The following is a 23,451-nucleotide window of genomic DNA, read 5'->3' as shown; positions in this document are numbered from 1 at the left end:
TTTTTACAGGTTCCAGAGACACCATGTTTTTTCCCTGAGTGACTCCAGCCTTTTGGTTCCCCATGATTTGTCCAAGCCTTCAGTCATTGGCCCTCTTGCTCTGTCATAAAGATCCTGGATTATGTCACCAGGCCCAGCAGTTAATCTAGAATAATCTCACATTACCAGGTCTTTAATTGATGGTATCTCTGTCCTATTTTTACCATGTGACCACCACAGGTTCAAGATCAATACCTGGACATCTTTGAAGCCACAGTCTGATCTACCACATAGTCCTCACCTTCCTGCTACCAGGATGCAATTACTTATTTAATATTTGTCTTCATTTCTTAAATTTAACCTACTTGTGAGCTAATGGTTTTGATGGTCTGGTTATTCTGGCTATATTTTTATTTAAAGCACAATAAAGTAACATTTCAGTTAATAAAATGGGTTTTGTTTTCTGACCTCTCCTGGGATGTGAGCAATACTCACACCACACTTTGGAAACAATGGTTACAAATTCTGCTGTGAACTGACCACTGTCAAGAACAGGTCACCATTTCCCTATGACACTAGGCAATTGAGAAGGTCTACCCTAGACCAGTGAGCAAGTTCGTTACCTCCTTTTCTGAATTCTTTGATGCATTGCTCTCGAATATTTGAAGGCAGGATTTTTGAATCATAATTAAAGCCAGACATAGAAATTACTTTACAGTTCAGGGCTGTGACCTTGACCATTAGGGAAAGTCAGTGTAAGAGTCACCTGTTAAACCCACTTCCCCACCTTTTGTAAACTTGAAATTGGAGACATGACCCCTTTGGTATAAGTGTTCTCTATGTAGGGAGGAAGTTGTAAATTCTCCCATTGAGTTTAGGTCCAGCACAAACATGACCTTCAATGATGAGTGTGTTGCTTTCTTTTGTCAAAAAAAGAAAACAGGGCAGCCTAATGTGTTTCTCTTTGTGCTACACATGTTCAAGGTGCAAATAATAACAGACCATCACGGGGACCCTGGCAGTGAAATTCCCATATGAAGTATGCTGCTTTTGAGAACTTGTTTTACTGATATTGTGTCAAATCTTGTTTAGACTAATGATATAAAAGTCCTGTGACAAAAGAGCTTGTAATTAGATTGGTTTGGATATTTTATGTGAAATGCATTGCTGAATAATTTAAGTAGGTAAGTGTGGTGGGCGTGAATGTGTCTCACAGACCTCTCATCACGGAAGATCTGAAAAGCACCAGCTGCCCTGCTCTGAAATCCACCGGTGTGGGCACAGGACGTCTTCCCACATCTGCTTAGGACAGAAGTCAGCGGAGCAAGGACACTTCGACAGGCCTGTTCCAGAGACACGGGAGCCTCTGCCAGGCCACAGGACCCCATGACCTCAGTGAGCCTTCCTTGGATGGCGTGCTAGCCTAAGAAGTTTCTGTCTGGCCTTCCTTTCCTTCTCTCTTCTCAGTCACTGTGCTTTGTCTGGCCTCCATCCTCTGTCTTTCAAGGCATTTGTCTAACTCCTCACCCATTTAAGTCCACCTTGGCATGCACACCTGGGAGAACCCAAATTAACAAATACTGTAATTTTCTCACTTTTTTTCCCCTGGCAATACTGGGGATTGAACTCAGGACCTTGAGCTTGTTAGGCAAGAGCTCTACCATTTGAGCCCTGCCTTAGCCCTTTTTGATTTTGGTTATTTTTGAAATAGGGTCTTGTGCTTTTTGCCAGGGGACAGCCTTGGACCTCAGTCTACCTACTTACTTCTTCTGCCTGGATGGAATTACAGCTATGCACCACCACACCTGTCAAATTTCTGACTTTTCAAATAAGCAGAGCATCTTCCTTTTTCCCGTTTGAAGGCATACATGCATCTAATTCATACAGTAGTGTTTATCAAGCTGTTTGGCTATTTAAAAGGAAAATAATGTCAACTTTGTTCTGGCGCCAGTCAGGCTGGGTGTTAAGTCTGTCTCCGTGAATGCTTGGTGTACGGTCCGCAGGGGACCTGCTGGGTTTACTTCGTCTACGTGGATGCAGTGGCTTAGACCCAGAGGCCGTTGCAAGGTGACGGATAAAGAGCACAGATTTCAGAGCTGTTACAGGAGCCTCATGATGAGATGGAGCGAGGCAAACAGACTCACCGTGGTGCCCAGGGTGGCGCAATCTGCTGACGATTCATTACAGAAAGTACGGAGAAAACCAGAACCACAACTACACTGAAAAGGGGAAAAAAAAAATCTAGCAAAGAAATGACAGAAGAGAAAATTCAGCTGGGATCTCTTGAGAAGATGGAGAGCTTGTAGGAAGCACTCACCTGGAGAACAGAATGCAACGCTTTCACTGCCACAGGCCTTCTGGCAAGGCACCTCCCTCCGTGACCCCAACTTGAGAGACAGGGAGTTAATCTCCAGCCTGGAACCCTGGCAGTGTTTTGGGCTGTGACAAAGGGGCCACCCCTAAATATGGCAAAATCCCTTGCAGCTTTTTGGAAAATCCCAGGCTGCAACACTCATCACATGTGTTATGACCGACAGTGGCAACTCGCAGCAATTCAGACTATATTTGTAGATGACAGGGACTTCGTAAGACTCTTTGGGCAGCTTTGTGTTTTAGTCTAACCAAGTGCTTAGCTGATAAGAGGCAAGTCACTGGTGAGTGTGCAGTGTGTTCAAGACAGAGGCTTCTTCTCAATAAAACACACAAATGCAGATGCTGCTGGGGGCGAATTATGTTTGAAATTTTATATTAAAAATCTGGCCTTATAAAATATAAGAAAAGGTTAATATACAGTTTGAGTAACTTTTCTCCAAAGTCCCTTAATAGTCTGAGTAACTGAAACAAATAGCATTTAAAATGGGGTAGGTGGAACTGGGAGAGTGGCTCAAGTAGAGTGCCTGCCTAGCAAGTGTGAGGCCCTAAGTTCAAACCTCAGTACCAAAATGGGGGGGGTAGAGGGTTGAAAAACAGGAAAAAACACACAGGTATGGAATTACTTGCCCATAGTTTTAGTTTTCTTTCATTTTTAAAATGATATCCTGATAATAACTAATTCTATGACACATTCATGTTGGAGAGAGGAGGGCAGGGTGCAGACAGAATCGTAAAACCCACCAGAATTCTTTGTGATCATCTTGATCTCCTCTGTGTATACATTTTCAGTAATGGAAGACACACCCCTACTAAGATCTGTAACCATGACTTTCATTTACAACTCAGTTAGCAAAGGGATTGCAATATAAATCTATCTCCCTCAGGTATTTTCTAAGGCAGAAAAAGAAAAAGCATGGCTTTCCAGAGTCTATGCCCCTCTGGGCTAACGTTTGACACGTGTCAAGTTTCAAGTGTCCACATTAGCAGACAGCCTTGAAACCCTTAGAGACTTGGTATTAAAGAGAAGCAACAGGGAAGAGCAGGTGAGTGGGCAGGAAAGGGATTTGAAGGTCAGGTGCATTTGAAACCAGATCTGAAGTCACTAACAGGCAATGGCAACACCTAAGTGTCTGTCACAGGGACAAAGGAGCAAGTGACACAGTTAACACCTGGAGTGCTGGGTTTAAGGAAGAATCCTGAAGTATAGAGATTGAGCAGGAATGGAGGCCAACAGCCAACAGAACAAAACCAAGAGTATTTTTTTTCATTTTTAAACCCCTTACAAGAGCCATTTTGGCATTAAGACAGTCACTAGCACTTCCCAAAGACAATTTAACTGGTGAAGAGGCCCAGAAAATTATCCTAGTGCCTTAGTGCCATCGCTAATAAATTCTATTCCAGTTGTGATGTGACTTGTTATTGACACAGCTGGACTGGCATGTGACATGAATTTACACCTCTGTACGTTTCTGTCCATCCAGGAACAACACCGACCAGATACTCTGAGACTTTGCTCACGTGAGCTCCAGAGTCCCTGAGTCTAAAGTTCCTAGAATCATGAGGTACAAAGGACAAGGTGCCTTTTCATAGAGCACAATTGGGGACTCAGCTTTTGGCCAAAATGAATTAACAGCAAATTGATTGTCTTCAATATAGATGAGTATAAAATACATGGAAAAGCCAGTTTTCAGACACTGGACAACAGATGTCATGAGATATCCCTAAGAGAAAGGAAGGATACAAATGAGCCCTAAGACTGCACTGGCTCCTGCCTGATGACAGTGTCTAGGACATACAGCCAGCAGAGTGGAGACAGAACTAACAACTAACATTGCATGGTGGTCTCACCGTGTTGAGGATACAGAGACTAGAGCCAAATGGACCAAAGGGTCACAGGTTTATAAGGCAGAACGCCAGCCAAGAGAGCTGGAGAGAACGGGAAAGGCCGCGTTCCCTCCACTGCTCTGTTTAGAACATCACCAAGTCCCATGCTCCACCAGTGGTCCAGCCCAACGCCTCTCTCCCCATAACAATCCCTTCCTCCCCAGAGTCTAAAGCTTTTCCTCGACTCGCTAAACCATATCCTGATTTGCAACAGATTTCACTTCGTGTCTGTGCGTGTGTGGAACCCTCAGTGAGAGAGTGAGATCCCTGAAGGCAGGACTCTCAGGAAGACTTAGTTCTTTGTGTGTGTTGCCTAAAAACGCTAAATGCTAGTCAGGACAGGTCTGTGCTTCTGGCACTGTACCAGCAGTCCTTTATCTCATTTAATTCTCCCCAGAGCTCCTGAGGGTCAGGAGGTGTAATTAGCCACTTATCACGTGAGGGAACGGAAGCCCAGAGAGCTGAGTTAGAGAACTTAGGAAGGTGGACTGGGCCATGCAGGTGTGTGTGACGGTATCACTTATAATATTAACATTTTGTGACTCGATTAACCGTACAGCTTTCTGAGACACACAAACAATCTTCCTTTCTCTGTTGCTGAAGGCTCCTGGGGAAAACTCACATGAGCTTCATTTTAGAGACTATGCATTCCTACGACAGAATCTGTCTCCTAACATACTCTCCTCAGTTTGTGATAAATGTCATGAAATAATCAGGAGCATCAGAAAATCCATGTACTTAGTTACGTGACTGTTCAGAGCTGGGACCCGAGACAGCCACATGCAGCCACATGGCATCTTGGATCTCCATTCTCCCCCATTCCAAGTGGACTTGGGTACACTCTTCCCTATTGGGTCTCAGGAGAGGAATGGTTGTCAATATATCCCAATGGTATAGAATACTCAAACTAATTAAAATTTCAAAGTAACCCATAAAGTTTTAGTGTGAGATGGGTTGTTTTGTCTCTTGTTCCTGTCAACAATCCCAGTGCATCTGGTTTTCTTTTTGGCAGTGCTGAGGTTCAAACTCAGGGCTTCGCACTTGCTATGCAGGTGCTCTACCACTTGAGACACAACCCAGCCCTTGTTTGCACTTGTTTTGGAGATGGGTCTTGATTTTTGCCCAGCTCAGCCTAGACTGCAATCCTCCTATTTTATGCTTCCCACTAGCTGGGCTGACAGGTGTGTACCACCACATCCAGCTCTTTTCCATTGAGATGGGGTCTTGAGGAGTTTTTGCCCATGCTGGCCTGGAACAATGTTCCTCTGGATCTTAGTGTCCTGTGTAGCTGGGGTGACAAGCACGAGCCATCATGGCAGGCCCACAGGTCCGTTTTGTAAAAGGTGTAGAGAGGTAGGAGTGCAGTGGGGTTAGAATAAATCTTATCCAAGGTATGTAGTTTTAAACTCTTTTTTTGTGGGGGCACAGTCCTGGGGTTTGAACTCAGGTTCTCACACTTGCTAGGCAGGCACTCTGCTAGTTGAACCACTCTGCCAGCCCCTTAGTTTTAAATTTTTTAATCAAAGAAGCATACAGACCTCTTGAGCCTTAATAAATAAAGAAAAACATAACCTAATTTTTTAAAAAGCTTGGCCATTCAAGGGCATAGGTCTGATCTTGCTCTTCTGTAATCCATGGTCAGGAAAAGTGGGGAAATACAACTCTAAAGAAACTCTAATCCCCAAAGAGGAGACTCTCCAACAGTCCCCAAGCATATTTAAAACACAAACAGTCCGTATCTTTATTTAATTCTTTTTTGTTCTACAAAAATACAAATGTATAGGAAGGAAACAGTCGTTTCAGTGAACGTTTGGGGTGACTCAAAGCAAACACAGAGCTCAGACTGTTTCTTTCAAATAGGAGCCAGGGATGAGAAAGATTGGGAAGTGGCTGCATGGTGACTGGGACCATCCCAATACAGGCACTGTGGTGGCCCTGCTTGTGCCTCCACTGGGGCTCTGATTTGAACTCTGGTTATTACTCTGCCAGAATTCTGGCTGTAAGAAGATCAGAGAAGTCAAAGCCAGCATACGCTTGTATGTTGTTTCCCACAAAATAATAAAATTACACAAATTACATTCTCTGCATTTTGTAGAATGGCTCTATTTAAACTGATTGTGTTAAATGAAAGTATTTGTAAAATTTGTGGCTCAAAGTTAATATGGCTTTATCCCAGGGCACCCAATCTGAAAGTGATTGTAAGCACTCAGGGAGGGAAGTTAGCAACGTCTGTAACAGAAAACAGTCAGGATTTTCAAATTAAGAAATATATACCATGGTTTGCTTCCACTCAGGATACTTCTTCAAACCCCAATAAAAATGCCCATCTTTTCCTGACACCCAGTTAGTGCCTCCCAAATGACATCTTCATTGGTGATAAGGACAACATCAGAGGAAAGTGGAGGAATTACCAGTGCCAGGAGTGGCATGGTCCTGGGCAGAACCTGAAGGCATTGGTCGTGGCTCTGACTTCACACCTCCTGGCCATGGGGTCTCCTGGTTGCCGTGGCCAAGAGGAATTGGAGAAGCGGCAGCTGTCTGATGGGGAAGAGAAGAGGACAGCCTGGGGGGCCTACAGAGCTTGGCAACTTGTTGTATTTGATGTGAAATTCACAGTCAGTTTGTTTTCTTTGTCTGCAAGGCCCACAATTCTTTTGGACCTAGGAACCTCTGCTCCTTGATTCTTACACTGAGAATTCTCATAGCTACTCAGAATATTTATATGAAGTCTTTAAACCTTCTAAACAACTATTAAGATCATAAAATAACAGAATAAGGTACCACTACTTCAATTCATAAACATTCAGTGACTTTTTATGACCAAACATTTTCTAGGGAAGGAAATGGGGAGAAGTGCTGTAACCTCACAGGAACAAGTCACTGTTCTCAGACAGCTCCTCTTTTCCTTCATTTCATTTCATTATCTCATTCCACAAACACCTACACAGAGCTTCCTGGGTGCTGGGCATTTTACAAATACTAATTTACTTAAACCCTCATGTCAATGCCATAGCCCCAGCACTATTTTTAACACCGCTTACAGATTAGGAGATTAAGATCAAAGAGGTGACACTGTCCAGGTCACACAGTTGTGAAGTCAAGATTTGAAGCCTTGGAGTCCTTTTGTGTCTCTTAGAAACTCTCACAGCGTGGAAGAGCTTGCAGCAAGCTGGGACCATGGATAAAAGCTTTGAGAACAAATGGTAAAGCCATTTTGGAACAGATTGTATAGATTTCAGAGCTTAACGATGGTTTTTCTTCTTAAAAGGTAAACTGTTTTAACTCTACCATCACACCGGTAGCTGCAGGTGTGTGATGAGAAAAGTGTGGATCCATCAAATGGCCTCATCAGCAGGAGGTGACAGGGACAGATCTTAAAACACAGTGTTAAGATGAAGAGCTGGGCAAAGTTTTGTATCTCACAATATATGCAACACAAAACCGCAATATACTTTACGTATGCATTTCCAGAGAGACAGAAATCCGTGCAGAAAGCACTGCAGAAGAACGGGTGGAAGTGAGTAGTCCAGAGCAGAGCAGAGCAGAGGGGTCTGAGGTCATGGACTTGAGGCTGTGGCTAAGTACAACTTCCCATCCCCAAGATGAGGCTCAGGAAAGAATCCCTCTCTAACCACTCACGAAGCATGTGGACATTCCTGAGATGAGCACATTTGTATTTATTTATGTGAACCCAGGAAAGTGAAAGTGCTTCCTCTGCTACCGATTGTGATGGTTGATTCTGGGTATAACTGGAATGTGCCTTGGGGTGTAAAGACATTGGCCAAATACTACTCTGGGTCTGTTTGAAAGACTCTTTGTATGAGATTAAACTTGACACAGGAGACCACACTCCCCACACACGTGGGCCTCATCCATCTGTCCCAGCCACATGAGACAAAGGCTGTGTGATGGGCAGGAGGAGAGCTCTCCCTTGCCCATCTTCTAGCTTGCACATCGTCTTCTCCTGCCTCCAGCCTTGGACTCAAACTGCAGCTTCTGCCGTCAGCAATCCTGGTCCTGTCAGATTCAGACCAGAATCACACACCAGCTCCCCTGGGTCTCCAACTGGCTGACTGCTGATCTTGGGACCACGTGACCTCCATCCTGCACCATCCAACTTCTCATACACACACAAATGTACTTGTACCCTGTGTGCAAGTACAGATTTTATATTTGTTACATTATTTGGCAGTTTATCATATTTATTTTTAGGTATTGCATATAATTTATATTCATTAATGTCTTTTACATAGTTAACATACTGGTTTTATTTCTCTGGAGAACCCAGCACAATGCACAGCTATCCATTTCATTGCTTCATTACATAATAATTAGCTCTCCATTGCAGCATTGCTCCCATGTTTTGAGCTCAGGATATTTTGCCTTCCAAAAATTAAGGATCCCCAGGAGGTTTTGTTTATTTTATTTTATTCTTCTTATTATTTTTGCAGTACTGGGGCTTGAACTCAGGGCCTACACCTTAAGCAACTCCACCAGCCCTTGTTTGTGATAGATTTTTTTCTTGGGAACTATTTGTTCCAGCTGGCTTTGAACTACGATGCTCCTGATCTCTGCCTCCTGAGTAGCTGGGATGACAGGCATGAGCCACTGGTGCCCAGCTCAAGAGGTTTTATTTATGCTAATCCACAGTTTATACTCTAAAGAGATATGTTTATATGAATGTGTCTGTTGATATTTCCCATGTCAGAATGTTCAAATATTTATTAATTTTAAAACGATAGTGACAGCTCACTGCATGTTGACATAATTATTGATGAAAATAGTCATATTTTCCAAAACAAAAATTTTAGAAAGAAATGTCTTTTTTAACATTTTTCCAAACCTCCCAAGAGTTTGGATAACTGAAGGCAGCTGGATTCACCCGTATGCTCCCACGCTCTTCAGTTGCCATGCGATACTTGGTTGAAGATGACACGACATGGCCGGCCTCACAGAGTGCACAGATGGAAAAAGAACAAGCATTTTCATGGCCTTTGGGATGACTGTGGAATTCTTCCCTGAGACTCACCCAACCTTGATGATGTGGGTTCCAACACCATAGCAACATGTTTCAGGCTGGTCACATGAAATCCACTGGGCTGAGTTGCCCCCTTAGGGATCTTTCACCCACTCACAGTTTTGTACCGATGCATTTGCTATTTGGAAATTTTGGTTCCTTGGGTCCTGCAGCCTCTTCCTAATGTTGACCTTCATGAAACAGTGTCAAAATGCTGTCTTTGTTAATGCCCTCCACATAACATATGCACATCCCATAATAAAAGTCCTTTTATGTTTGGGGAAGTACACAGTTAGCATACAAATTACCTAAAATGCACATTTTTGTTTGAAGGCTTTAGTCTTATTGGCAACAAGTGTCAGCTACTTTCCTTGCAGTGGCAGGCTTGCATCATTCACTCTTAATAAAGTGCCATTTGTCATCATTCTTTTCAGTGAAAATGTTCAGTTTTCAACTTGAACAATGATTTTTCCTTTAGAAAAATGTGTGCAGGACATTGAGATTTAGCCGATGTTCGTTCATCGGGGCATTATTAAAACTGGCATCTTTTTAAACAGTGAGCTCATGGCAAAGAAGAACACACTGCCCAGTGCCACCTCCTGATTCCTCCCAAGTCTGCACCACGTTTACACACCGTGCTTTGCACTGTCGGCACAGATTCCAACACAGTAAACAGAGAACAGCATCATGGAATCTATAGTTTGATGTCTCCAGATCCCAAGGTCCCATGCTACAATATGATATTTATTCCAACTTGGAGCCTATAGAATTTACATCCTGCACTCATCCTAAAAAAAGTTCTAATGACAGCTGATTCAGGCACTTACGAATCTCAAATAAGAATGAATGTATTGCTTTCAAAGACATCATTGATTAATTAATGTCGCATTTGCCTTAGTAAACCTGGAGTGTCAATCTTTAAAAGCTTAAAAGTTGATGTTATAACCAGTAATAGTGCCCAACACCTGTATTGCGCAGGACAAACAAAAAGCAATTGTACATTCACTAGCAACAAATAGTTAGAAAACATAATTTCATGATCAAGGAAAAAAAGCTTAAATCTAGAGTGAGATGGAAGACCAACAAGAATTATTCACTTCATTTTTTAAGGTAAAACATGGAGTGTTCAATAAATGAAGCTAACATTTCTTCTGATCCCAGAATTCAAACTATACTGTTAAGTGTATAATTCAGCTACTCTTTGGTTTAAATGGATTTATTGGGCTAGCCTGGAAATGTTACCATTTTACTATTTTCTATAAGGAAAATATTTTCCAAGGTATGTATCAAACAACTCATGGACTTTTAAATTACAACTCACTGTTTATATTAGAGCAATTTGTGTAGTGGTTTCTCATTAGTTGTACATAAAATTTTCATAGTAAAATGAGTTAATGTATAAAATACTGGTTTATGTTACATAATAAAGATAGAAGTACTTAGAAAAAAGAAAATATAATTTCAAAACTCTCATGTAAGAAGATACAGAATGCATAAAGTTGCAGAGATAAATCTGACAAATATGCAAGACTGAGATAAAAAAATCTAAACCATTTTATTAAAAGAAATGAAAGAAGATTTAAGAATATATAGAGATAGTATACTCCTGGAGGTTCAAAATATCTACACATTTGTCATCTATTTAATCATATATCTGTCAATCACAACTGATCCTTGTCTTTGACTGCTTATCTATCTTCATAAAATCTAATAAACTCAGTTTAAAATAAAAAAAAGTTTAAGCATTGAGTTTTCAAACTTTCTAACTTCTTATTCCTCAGGGTTCACAGCATCCACAGTGAGGCTGCCAGTGACATTGGTGAGCAGTTCTTTTGCTTTACGAGGCAGAGCCGAGGCTGGTTGAGACCAGGCTGGGTCACTGATCAATACTTAATCAACCCAGAGCCTGTAATTCACTAAATCACTCTGTCTGGAGTCATTCATCCAGTCTTGTTCCCTGGCCACCGCACTAGTTAAAATCTGCAGAATCACAGCAAGTCATTCTCCTTCTCACCAGAGAAGCAGATGCTGGGCTCCTGAGACCAACACTCAGGACACCTGCTGTTTCTGTGACTCCCTCCCCATCACACACCCCTTTCTTTCTGCCCCTATCAGGCAGGTAAAGAAAGGACAAGTGTTGTGTAGGACACACGACTGATGAAGAACATGGTCGCACCTCACCTCGCGTTTGATCAACTGCCTGGACAGCCTCACAAAGACATGGTCCCACGACAGGGGACTTGGGGTGAGAACAGCAGCAATGTCACCAAGAGGTGGAAGGTGCAGTCCTCAGTGAGCCGAGAACATGTTGGGAGGAACATGACCTTTCAGACTTTGACAGTCAGTCATGAGTCAACTGAGGATACGCCAACTTATTTCATTATGTAGATGCAAATGTTCACAGATGCAAAAGAATTTGAACCTAAATGCTTCTGGTCTCAAGTACTTCCGATAAGAGATACTCACTTATAGACGTGAAACAGCAAAAACTCAGAAGGATCCAAATTCTCACCAATTGTGGACAATGTGAGTAAGTTAAGGCCACCTGTCAAAGTAGGCACTAAGCAGCTGTGATTACAGAAACGCATTCCTACATGAGAAATGCCACCATGGTACGTGCCCGCTGAGGAGAGAGGGTTAGGCACACACACACACACACACACACACACACACACACACATGAAAACATGCACTGCTGATTTTTAAAATGCCAAGATAAAGCAAAAACTAAAAGTGATGGGCACCATTAGGTCAGGACGGGAAGTGGGGGAGGAGATGAGGATGAAATCTAGATTTTTAAAAGATATTGTTGATTTCACTCCGGAAATAAGCATCATCCAAAAAAAAAAAATCAAAACATAAAAAGAAAGCTCTGAACTTAAAAAGCTAAAAGAAAATAATAAACCTAACTATTTTTGAGGTGATGGTCTAACTACTCAAAGAAGAATTACTTCAAAGTGCTTTTAAACAGCGATTTTGTTGAATTTTTCCAGTGGCATATATTCTAGAACAAAAGAAAAGCAAAAAGTCTTTACAGTACTCATATCACTAGCACTGACACACTGTCATTCTGATACCATGAGAAGATAAGGCAAAAAGTGTTTTATTTAGAAACCGAGGTCTTCAGTGAAGAGGAAAAATTACAAATACAAGTAAAAAAAATGTAAAAATCCTATAATCCAAACTCTTACTGGAAATGTTATGAGCTCCTCAACTATTTTTGTATCTTTCACCACTGAACAGTTCTAGAAACAACAGCCAGCCCAGCAAGCACACGAAGCTCAAAACACGGCTCTACCTTAACAGGAACCCCAAAGAAAGGCCTGACTGCAGCCTTAGGACGAGGTAAAACTCAGCAGGGACCATCGGCTGCCCAAGAGCCATGGGGAACTCCCAGGAGCCAGCCTGATGATGCTCTCAATGTCCAGAGTGAGGATGACTGGATCCAGAAAGAAATAAAAACAGCAGGAGACTCAGGAGAAATTAAATATATTAAGAATTAAGGAAAAGCACAGTACCTCTTGCCTGAAGTCCCAACTATTCGGGAGGCAGAGGTAGGAGGATTCCTATCAGAGGCCAGCCTAGGCAGAAAGCAGCAGACCCAATCTGACAAACAGAAAGGGCTGCCAAGTGGTTCAAGTGGCAGAGCGCCTGCCTAACAAGCATGAAGCCTGAGTTCAAACCCCAGCACCACCCCAAAAGAATGAAGTATCATTTGTTTACGACACTCAGTGCTCAGTGGTGAACTTCCCCACGTGTAAGGAATAAGCTCGTTGTTCTGAAAATGGATAAACGCAGCCTTTCCCTACAAGGACCTTTTCAGTGTCATCAAGGTGATATGGAAAGCCATAATTTACAGTAGAATTCCAGCTCACAAAAGAAGAAATTACAGCCCTAAGCAACCTCGATTTTGCAGTGTCAATGAAATAAACAGCTGATTTCCGTAATCACGAAAACTGCTGAAAGTATCTGGTGAAAAGCTGATGAGGACCTTTATAAAGGAGATGTCTGGCCTAGATTACCTAATGAAACTGACCAACCTGAACAACACAGAGACAGACAGCTGGCATTGTGTCCCCAACGCAAGACGACAGGATGTATGTGGCACCATTTATAAAACACTCTTGCAAAAAGAAGAGAATCCGGTTTACAGAAGCACAAGGAGCTGAGGAGCGGGGTAAATGACCTCACAGGATTACAAACCAGCAAAGTCCACGATGTGCAACCCACATGAGAATTTCACAACAAGTAAGGTGTAAACCAAACAGAAGAAAAGAGAAATGTACTTGAAAAGTTCACCAGGACTGCTGGGGACAAAACAACCAAATGTGATTTGTGCACCTGCTGGGATCATGATTCAAGTCTGCTGACTTGTGAAAAGAAGAGAGAAAAAGGCAAAATAAACAGATCCTATGGGCAGTGCCACGTGTTAGTTTTTCCACTGAGTTACAATGTGTTTGGGAATGTATTTTTTAAAACACAATCTGTAGTTTGCACAGGCCCATAATGAGGTAAAGTTAGACTTCTGTGTTCATGGTATAGATTCAACTGCACGTGCACTGAACACACAGAATTTATCCCTAGGACCTTGTAGCAGCAAGTAAGTGCTGTAAGCAATCAGGAGCTGGTCAGAGAACGCAGAGGCTGTGCGCTATGCAAATACTGCACCACTTTATACAGGGGACTTGAGAATCCATGGTGTCTGGTGTCCACAGAAGTCCTGGAACCCATCCTCACGGACACTACATGATGGCTATTTACAGATAAGTGACATGAGGTTTGAGATCTCTCGTAAATAATCCATCATGTCAAAAGGCAGGGGTGAGGTTAGAGGGAGATAAAGCAAGAGAGGCTATGTGCTGGTGACTGCTGAGGCTCGTGATAGAATTATCCCACTCTTCTGATATATTTGACAATTTCAATAATAAACATTCTTTAAAAATGTTATCTCTGTGTCTTTATTTCATTTTTTGTTCAGTTCTTTCTGGAAAACTATACCATGATTTATAGAAACAAAGTGATACAAAAATCCCTCTTCAGACAAGTCTGGAATAGTAATGAATTCTACAACATTAAATCTTCCCCACCCTTCATCAGCTATGTTAAAAGAAGATAATTTCTCAGATCAACTGATGTGAAATATTTATATAGTGGACCCTGGACGAGTAGGTTTTGATTTCATACAAAAGAAATGTGGTATTTGAGTTTGAAAAACATGGATTAAGATAAACACTGGTTGTTCTGGAATTAGTTTTCCCTTCAGGTCATGGTCCATTAATTTGGCACTCAGGATAACAAGGTAGGTTTTTTCCAACTTGCCAAACATTGGTCTCTGTCTAGAAACTAAAATTTTGATTTTTTTTTCTGCCATATAATCAAAACAAGAAAACATCTTTCTCTAGAATGAAATCAATCCCTTAACCTTTCAAATCCTGTTTTTCACAAGGAGTCTACCATCAGTCCTGTGACCAAGCTGACAAGGCTTCCCAATGACACAGCATGTCCCCAGCCACATGGCCTGACAGTGCCATTTGAATCACAGAAATGTCTCAACTGCTGCAGGAGCTGTAAGAATGAAGCACTTCAAAACAGCCCTGCAGCCACTGGACAGAACTGAGCTAGAATAAACTTTACACGGTCCACATTTCTAGCAAGCATAAAGATCAGGACAACACTTAGCACATGAAAGATAAAGATGTCATCAACTAATCATAAGGATCAATAGCAACTCCTGAAAACTGCCCATGGTGTCCAAATGAGTGCGTGCTTGCGTGCGTGCGTGTATGTGGTGATTATACTACAGACCCCGTCACAGAATTCTTAAGAGTCTGCCATGGTTTATGCTGAAAATTCTTGGAGCTGGGTGCCAGTGGTTCCCATCTGTGATCCTGGTGACTTGTGAAACTGAGATCTGGAGACTCAAAGTTTCAGGTCAGCCCAGGCAAAAAGTTAGTGAAACCCCATCTCAACTGATAGCTGGGTATGGCCGTGCAGAAGATGGCTTATCTGGGGTTGTACTAATCAGGTAAAGAAAAAACAGAGACCACGAGAAGGGACACAGGCACACAGCTCAGGAGGACAAGAATGAGCTGGCTAACACTAACATAGCACAGGGAACACAGTCACACATCGTTTTAGAGGCTGGAGACAAAAGGAATACAAAAACTGAGAGGAAAAGGCACCTGGAGATGTGATTACGGCCATGCAGCTCGAGCAGAGGACAACTTTCCCAGTCACTGTGGCTGGAGAAGGAGCCAGCATGGTTTGCAGCCAGGCCCGTCAGTCATCTGCAGTTAGTTCCCCCTCACTGTGGAGTCAGGAAAGACAATATCGCCATCCAGTCTGGGGATGGTCAGCTTGGATGGTAATTCCTTCATTTATTGTTTGTATCAGTAGTCACAGGTCAAGACAGACTTAACGAATTTATGTTCCCAGAAACTGTTAGCTATCTTCTTTTGTAATAGCAAATCCAAATCCAATGTAATTAGCGTTAAAATCCCTTCTGTCTGGCTAACCTGGAACTGTCTGCTGGGAGCTGATGGATGGGTCTTGTGTCCCCTCTGTGTGATAGTCAGCGCCTGTGAAGTGCCAGTCTCCATGTTAGGACTGGCCCACCTCTTCAACAGATGAGCAGATTTTAAACTGTGCAACACATCTTCCATGTGCAGCTGCTTGCTATTTTCTTGCTTTGAAGATTCTTTGGGCTGGGGGTGTGGCTAAGTGGTAGAGCACCACCTAACAATCCTGGAGCCCTGAGTTCAAACCCCAGTTCCACAAAACCAAAACAAAAAGCCAACACTTTAAAATTATTTCTAGTAAACAGCTTCTGTTTTGACTACTATGCTACAGTAGACAAAACCCTTGTTAGGGACTCCATAACAGACTCAGAAGTCCAGTCTGTCTTCAGCCACCAAATTTGCTGAAAGTACTTCTTTATTCAAAATACAAACATACACTGCTTTGTGTAACCCTTTTCTTCTCAGTCTGGTCCTGTGTGGACACAGGGACAGTGGCTGGACATCTTCATGGAAGCCATTCTTGTTCTTGAAAACAAACCAAGTCACCCAAGACCTTCTGGTTTTAGTTTTTAGACTTCATTTTGATTGAGTTACTGATTTTAGTGCTGAGGATCAAAACCAGGGTCTCACACATGCTATGCAAGTGCTCTACCTCTCCCACATCCAAAACCGTCTTAAAGCTGAACGTTTTCAATGCTTTTAACTTTTTAAAATATTACCTGTGGTTCTGAGTCTGTCCCAGTGTCTCCATACTCCTTTGTTTTATCTAAAGTTTTATCAAGGATTTATTTTAGTATAATAGGAATATAGACCCGGGGTGGGGAAGGGGAGAGAAAAGGAGAGAGAATCATTACTTGCTCCCCACACAGGCACACAGGAAATGGGAGCGGAGTCTCCTCCACTCCTTTAAATGTCTCACGACCCAAACTGAACAGATCTGATAAGTGCCTGATTAATATGGCACAGGAAGGAAAATCGTTCCCATCGGGACACATGAGCTTTTATGTATTTTAGGGTGTTTCTCATCTCTAGTGCACACACACACGGCCACACACATGCACACACCCAAATACACACACATGTATGCACACCACACACGTGTGCACACATGTACACACACAAATGTACACACACCTACACATGTGCACATACCCAAATACACACGTGCACACATATTCACACACATACACATACCCACACACATGCACACATCCGAATACATGCACACGTGTGCACACCACACACACGTGCACACACACCACACAATGCATACACCCAAATACAAACACATGAGCACATGCCCACTACACACATGCACACACCCAAATATACACACACTCAAATACACATACGTACACACACCCACACATGTGCACACACCAAAATACACGTGCCCATGCACACATCCAAATACATGCACACACATGCACACACCTAAATATAGGCACACACGTCTGCACACCACACACACCACACACCCATATACATGCACACATGTGCACACGCCCACCACACACACAAATATACGCATTCAAATACACACACACATGCACACACTCACACATGTGCATACACTACACATGCACACATCCACACACCCAAATACACGCACGGAGTATTCACACCCATACACATGCACACACAAATCCAGGCACACCGTGTAGTCATTGGTGGGTGGAGTCATTTTTTCCTACTGTCCTTCTGGCTGGCTGGTAGTCCCTGGCCCACAGCTGTGTATGGATGGGTGTAAGAATACAATTAAGACCTTATCCCCCCTTTTTTGTGTTATGGGAGTTTGAACTCAGAGCCTGGTTGCAATTGGTAAGCAGACACTCTACCACTTGAGCCATGCCTACAGCCCTTTTTGTTTTGTTAATTTTGAGACAGGGTCTCATTTTAGACCTGGATCACAAGCCTAAAAATTCGCTGGGATGACAGACACACACCACCACACCCAGCCACTGCTTGAGATGGAGTCTCGGAAACATTTTGGCCTGATTGGCCTTGAACCTCGATCCTCCTGATCTCCATCTCTTGAGTAGTGAGGATTACAGGCGTAAGCCACTCTGCCCAGACAAGACCTCATCCCTCTTAACCTCAATTCTGTTTCTTATATAACTCTTTGGATGTGCTGTAACAAGTGGTCATTGGCAAGAGCTTGGTTTACAAGTCTTCAAACAGGTGTGGGAAGTATTTCTGGGGAACACACAAAATAAACCTGGCTTCAGTGGAAGTCTGACAAATTATGGTAGAAAGTAACACGGATGCCACTGTGCTGAAAGCCACTGTGCTCTCTGTGCATCGCCCTGCGTCTTACAGATGAGAAAATGAGTCACACAGACACCACACATCTTCCTTGAGTGGACCACGACTGGGAGACGGGATTTTAACCTGTGACTGTGTAGCTCCTGAACACGTGCTCTTAAACACTCATTACCCAGCTCATCTAGATAAGGGCAGACCTCTCACACTGGAGAAATACAGAGAAGCCATGGAGCTGCTTATTCAGTACCAAGCTTTCACAGACGCTAGCCCTGAGGTTGCAAGGCTTAAGCACCAACTCTAGACGGTCTGTGCTTGGAGGGTGAGGACTGCTTCGCTGGTGAGGCACCTGGTTTTGTGGCGGGAGCCTTGAAGTGCTTTTGTAATTACACCATGGATGAGTCCTTCAGCCAGGCCAGGCCCAGAAAAGAGCAAGGGACTAGTGCTATTGTAATAGCAAATGGAAATATCGCTCCAGATGCAGACAATCTTGCTTCATATACACACACAAAAGCTACTCAGATTTTATTTTTTAAACATTCCCCAGATGGTCTGGCAAAGGAAAATATGTGTAGAGAAAAGATTGGGACAAGTCAGGCAGATGTCAATGGTTAAGTTAGCACTGTCAGACTTAGCAATGACAAACACAGGATGCTTAAATAAACGTGAATTTCAGATGGACAATGGATGCTTTGTTAAAAAGTTATTTTTGTTAGAATATATAAATTGCAGTGTGAGGGTTTCATTGTCACATTTCCACACATACATATCATGTTCTTTGACCATATGCACTCACCATTGCTCTTTCTTACCACTTTCCCACCAACCCCTCCTTTTGTGTATAACTCACTTGCAAATTTTTACAAATGGATATCTTTATTCTATTTCCATATAGGCATACATTTTACTTCAATTGTATGCTCCCCCCTTATTCTGTCTTTTCCTCTTCCACCTCTTGGTGGTCCCCCTGAATAGTCCTCTTTTTATGTTCATGTTCTTTTTATAGATTTATATTCCACAATGAGAGAAAACATACAATATGCTTTGTATGTTTTGGAGTCTGGCTTATTTCACCTAACATGAATTTTCCTGCAAATGACATAATTTCATTCTTTATGGCTGAATAGGACTCCATTGTGTATAAATACCACATTGTCTTTTTATTCATCTGTTGATAAGCACCTATGCTGATTGCATCACTTGCAACAGACATGGGTGTGTAGGTGACTCTACTGCATGTTGACTTACATTCCTTTGAGTATAGTGGGATCACAGTAGTTCTACTTTTAGTTTTTGAGAAACTTCCCATCTGTTTCCCATGAAAACACTCATTTACACTCCCTCCAACAGTGTATAAAAGTTCTTTTTTTCCCACATCCTCACCAACATTTGTTGGTTGTTTTGTTGATTCCTTCTCACTGGGGTACAGGAATGCTTAGTGGTGTTCTGATTCACATTTTTTATGGTTAAGGGTGGTGAACACTTTTTTGCACTTATTAGTCATCTGTACTTCTTCTTTTGAAATTTTTCTGTCCTACTCATTTGTCCATTTATTAAATGAACTACTCTTTTGCTGCTTATTTTAGTAAGCACTTTATATATCTTGAATATTAATCCCTTGTCAGACGAATAGCTGGCAAAGATTTTCCCCCATCCTGTGGGCTCTGGCTTCACTCTGATGATTGTTCCCTTCTATGTGCAGAAGCTTTTTAATTCGATGCACTCTCACTTGTCAATTCTTATTCTTATTTCTGAGCTACTCTCCAGTAGCTTGTTGGGAAAGTCATTACCTATACTTACACCTTGAAGCCTTTTCCCTAAAATTTTCTCTAATGCTTTCAAATTTTCAGAACTTCCATGAAGTTCTTTGATCCATTTTGAGTTGATTTTTATACAGGTGAGAGACAAGAATCTAGTTTCTTGTTCTATTTATATACAATTTTATTCCAGCATTGTATGATAAGATGCAAAAGTATACTCAATTGCCTTACATTATTAAGACTTGCTTTATGGACTACAGTGTGATTTGTTTTGGAGAAATATCTATGGTTTGCTGAGAAGACTGTGTATTCCATAGCTGTTGGATGAAATATTCTGTGGAGATGTGTTATGTCCATTTCTCCAAGATATGATTTAACTCCAAAGTTCCTTTGTGATTTGTTTTGGGGGGGGGGTCTGGCTGATTTATCTGTTCATTGGAGTGGGGTATTGAAGTCACACACTATTATTGTATCTAGACCCATTTGTCCCTTTATATCCAATAGTGTTTGTTTACAAAACTAGATGCACCAATATTTGATGCGTATATGTTTACACTTGTTATTTCTCTTTTTGTATTGATCCATATAATGTATATATAGAGAGACCTTTGTCTCTTCTGATTAACTTTAGTTGAAGTCTCCTTTGTCAGATATAACTACTCTCGCTTGCATTTGGTTTCACTTGCTTGGTATGTCATTTCCAACCTTTCAATTTCAGTCCGTGTCTTTGTCAGTGATGTGTGTCTCTTGCAGACAACAAATAGTTGGATATTATTTTTCAGTCCAAGCAGCCAATCTGCATCTTCTAATTAGAGAAATAAGACCATCTACATTTAGGATTATAATTAAGAGTTGTTTATTGACTTCTGTAATTTCATGTTGTATCATTTCCTGTTTGATATGAGTACTGTGTGTATTTTTTCCCCCTTGTTCCTTTTAGGAGTTTGCTGGTTTACTGAGGTAAGCATGTTTGAGTCATTCCTTCTTCTCATTTCTTTGTCTATTCCTTTCCTCAAATGTCTCCTTTCCTGACCTATTGTGTTTGTGACTGCGTGTGTCACTCATCTGTGCACAGGGTCCTTAAATACCTTCTAAAATGCAGGCTTAGTAATCATGAATTGCTTTATTTCATATTTATCTTGAAAAGTATTTATTTCTCCACCAATTTTTAAAGGATAACTTTACTGGATATAGTAATCTTGGTTTGCAGTTATTTATTTTCAGAGCCTGAAATTTATCACTCCATGCTTTCCTGGCTTTTATGGTTTCTGCTAAGAGGTATGATGTAATTCTGATGGTCTGCCTTTGTAAATAAGTTGGTGTTGTCCTTTTGCTGGTTTCAATATTCTTTCTTTATTCCATAGTCTTAGTATGTTGACTATGATGTCACTTGGAGATGTTCTTTTCTGATGTCTATGTCAGGTTCTATATGATCCTGTTCCCTAGATTTGGGGAATATTCTGCTATTGTATCCTTGAATATGGTTTCTATGATGCTTGAAGGTAGAGCAGACATTCAAGCTATCAGTGCTTGCATAGAGTTTCTGTATTTAGAGTACTAGTTTAAAAAAAGCAAAATGGGAATAACTTCAAAATTATATCGATCTAAGCAACTCAGTTCTTACTTGCCTTAAAACTACTGCCAAGAATTTAGCAAATGATCAAATGTCAAAAGTCTCTCTAGTGAAATGACTGGTTGGGCTTTCCAAATGTTGCTCTACAATGGAATCCATGCACTGCAGAGAAACACAAATGACCCTCTAAGCTATTCCCCCCCACCCCCACCACAGGTTAATGACCAGTAGAAGTGAAACAATGGGAGTCAGGCAACGCAGCCCTAATCTCTAGGTCCCCACTTGCTAAGAAGATATGTGCTAAGCATAGAGACATTTGGTGAGCTGTGTGCCTCAAACAGTATTTACCCTTTGGAAATTTTCCTACCCAAACAGACAGCAGAGGCTACTGTGCACTTGCTATGTACCAGATGTTGTGACAAGCATGTTTGTGTCCTCACAGCTTTCCCCACACTATCATTGTCCTCATTTTGCACACAAAGCTCATGGAAGTTAAATACCTGTCCAAGGCCACACAACTTTGTCTCACTTTCTTAGTAAAACCACAGCCCCTGCTTGAATTATCTCATATCTGCATCCTTTTGGCTAGACATGGTACTACTTTAAATCCTTGAGTGTGAACCTCGTGTAGTCACTAGATGCAGACATACTCAGAGCCCATTCCACAGATCCTGAATGTTTTCACTCACTGGTTACCATTCACAACTTCTTCCTATACTCTCAATAGCTCAGCCAGGCACCAGTGACTCACTCCTGTAATCCTAGCTGTTTGGGAGGCAGGGATTGGGAGAATCACAGTTTGAGGCCAACCTGGCAAAAAAAGCTCATGAGACCCTGTCTCAACCAAAACTGAGTGCAGTAGTGTGCACCTGCCATCCCAGCTATGTGGGATTCTTTTAAATTTTTCTAATTTTTTTTATTGTTGTACTGGGGTACATTGTGACATTTACAAAAGTTCTTACAATACATCATAGTTGAATTCACCCCCTCCATCATTGTGGGATGTTGAAATTGGAAGGATCATAGCACCAGCCAGCCTAGGCAAAAAAGGAAAAAAAAAAACACTATCTCCAAAATAACCAGAGCAAAGACTGGAGACATGCTCAAGTGATAGAGCACCTCCCTAGCAAGTGTGAGGTTCTGAGTTCCAACTCCAGTACTACCAAAAAAGACAAAAGGTTTCTTCCAACATCTCTCTCCCATCCTTAGCTGATCCCATTCTTCCTACTTAATTGAGCAAATACAATCATAGGAGAAATTCTGGCTAGTATTGATAGACCACCTGTACCCTGTACCTGTCCCAGACAGGTACCTTGAATCCCACTCTCAACTACTCATGGCATCTTCCAGCAATTCTTCCATTTCCCATCTGTGGGATTATTTTTTCCTCTCTAGTGAATCAATTTTCTTCTTTCATGGAAGAATATGGTTTGGATTTTATATTTAAAGGAATAAGAAACTAAAGTTTGTCCCCAAAAACACAAAATGTGTTCAATGATATTTAGACAATTGTTTGTTGAAAGACATACTGAAGAAATAGACTCAATATTTTAAAAACAGCCTTTTTGTTTATATTTATATAACGAATTTGCAAGAAGAAGGAACAAATGCATAGTGGTTCAAGTGTCTGGAACAAAATTCCTTTTGTATAGTGAGTATTAGGATGAATGTTGCATGATGGTTCGATTTTACCTGTCTTTTAGAAATCTTTTGATTATTGATCATTATTGATGATTTCAAAACTCACACCTTATTGCAGTCTCCCAATGCATTAGCAGTTGATTTTGCAATAATACAAATGACACAAATCACTCTCTTCTGTATAAAATAGTTCTGAATTCCTAGGGCAGGGATACTGCTGTCAATCCATTTTGTGTTATTTTTCTTTTAGGAATGGCTGCATACCAGATGTCCAGAGAAAGAGAATAAACAAGGGCTACACAGACATCAGTGATACAGAGGCAGACTGACGAGAAGCCCAGCCTGCAAACACCATGAGCCCAGACTAATGGATGACTGCAGATCAACATGCAGATTTGCTTCTGCAGGCCCCGTGGATGCAGGGCTGGGCTCTGATGTATAAGC

Source organism: Castor canadensis, chromosome 6 (genome assembly GCF_047511655.1).
Source record: "Castor canadensis chromosome 6, mCasCan1.hap1v2, whole genome shotgun sequence".
Classification (NCBI taxonomy): Eukaryota; Metazoa; Chordata; class Mammalia; order Rodentia; family Castoridae; genus Castor; species Castor canadensis.
Note: the sequence above shows the minus strand (reverse complement) of the source record.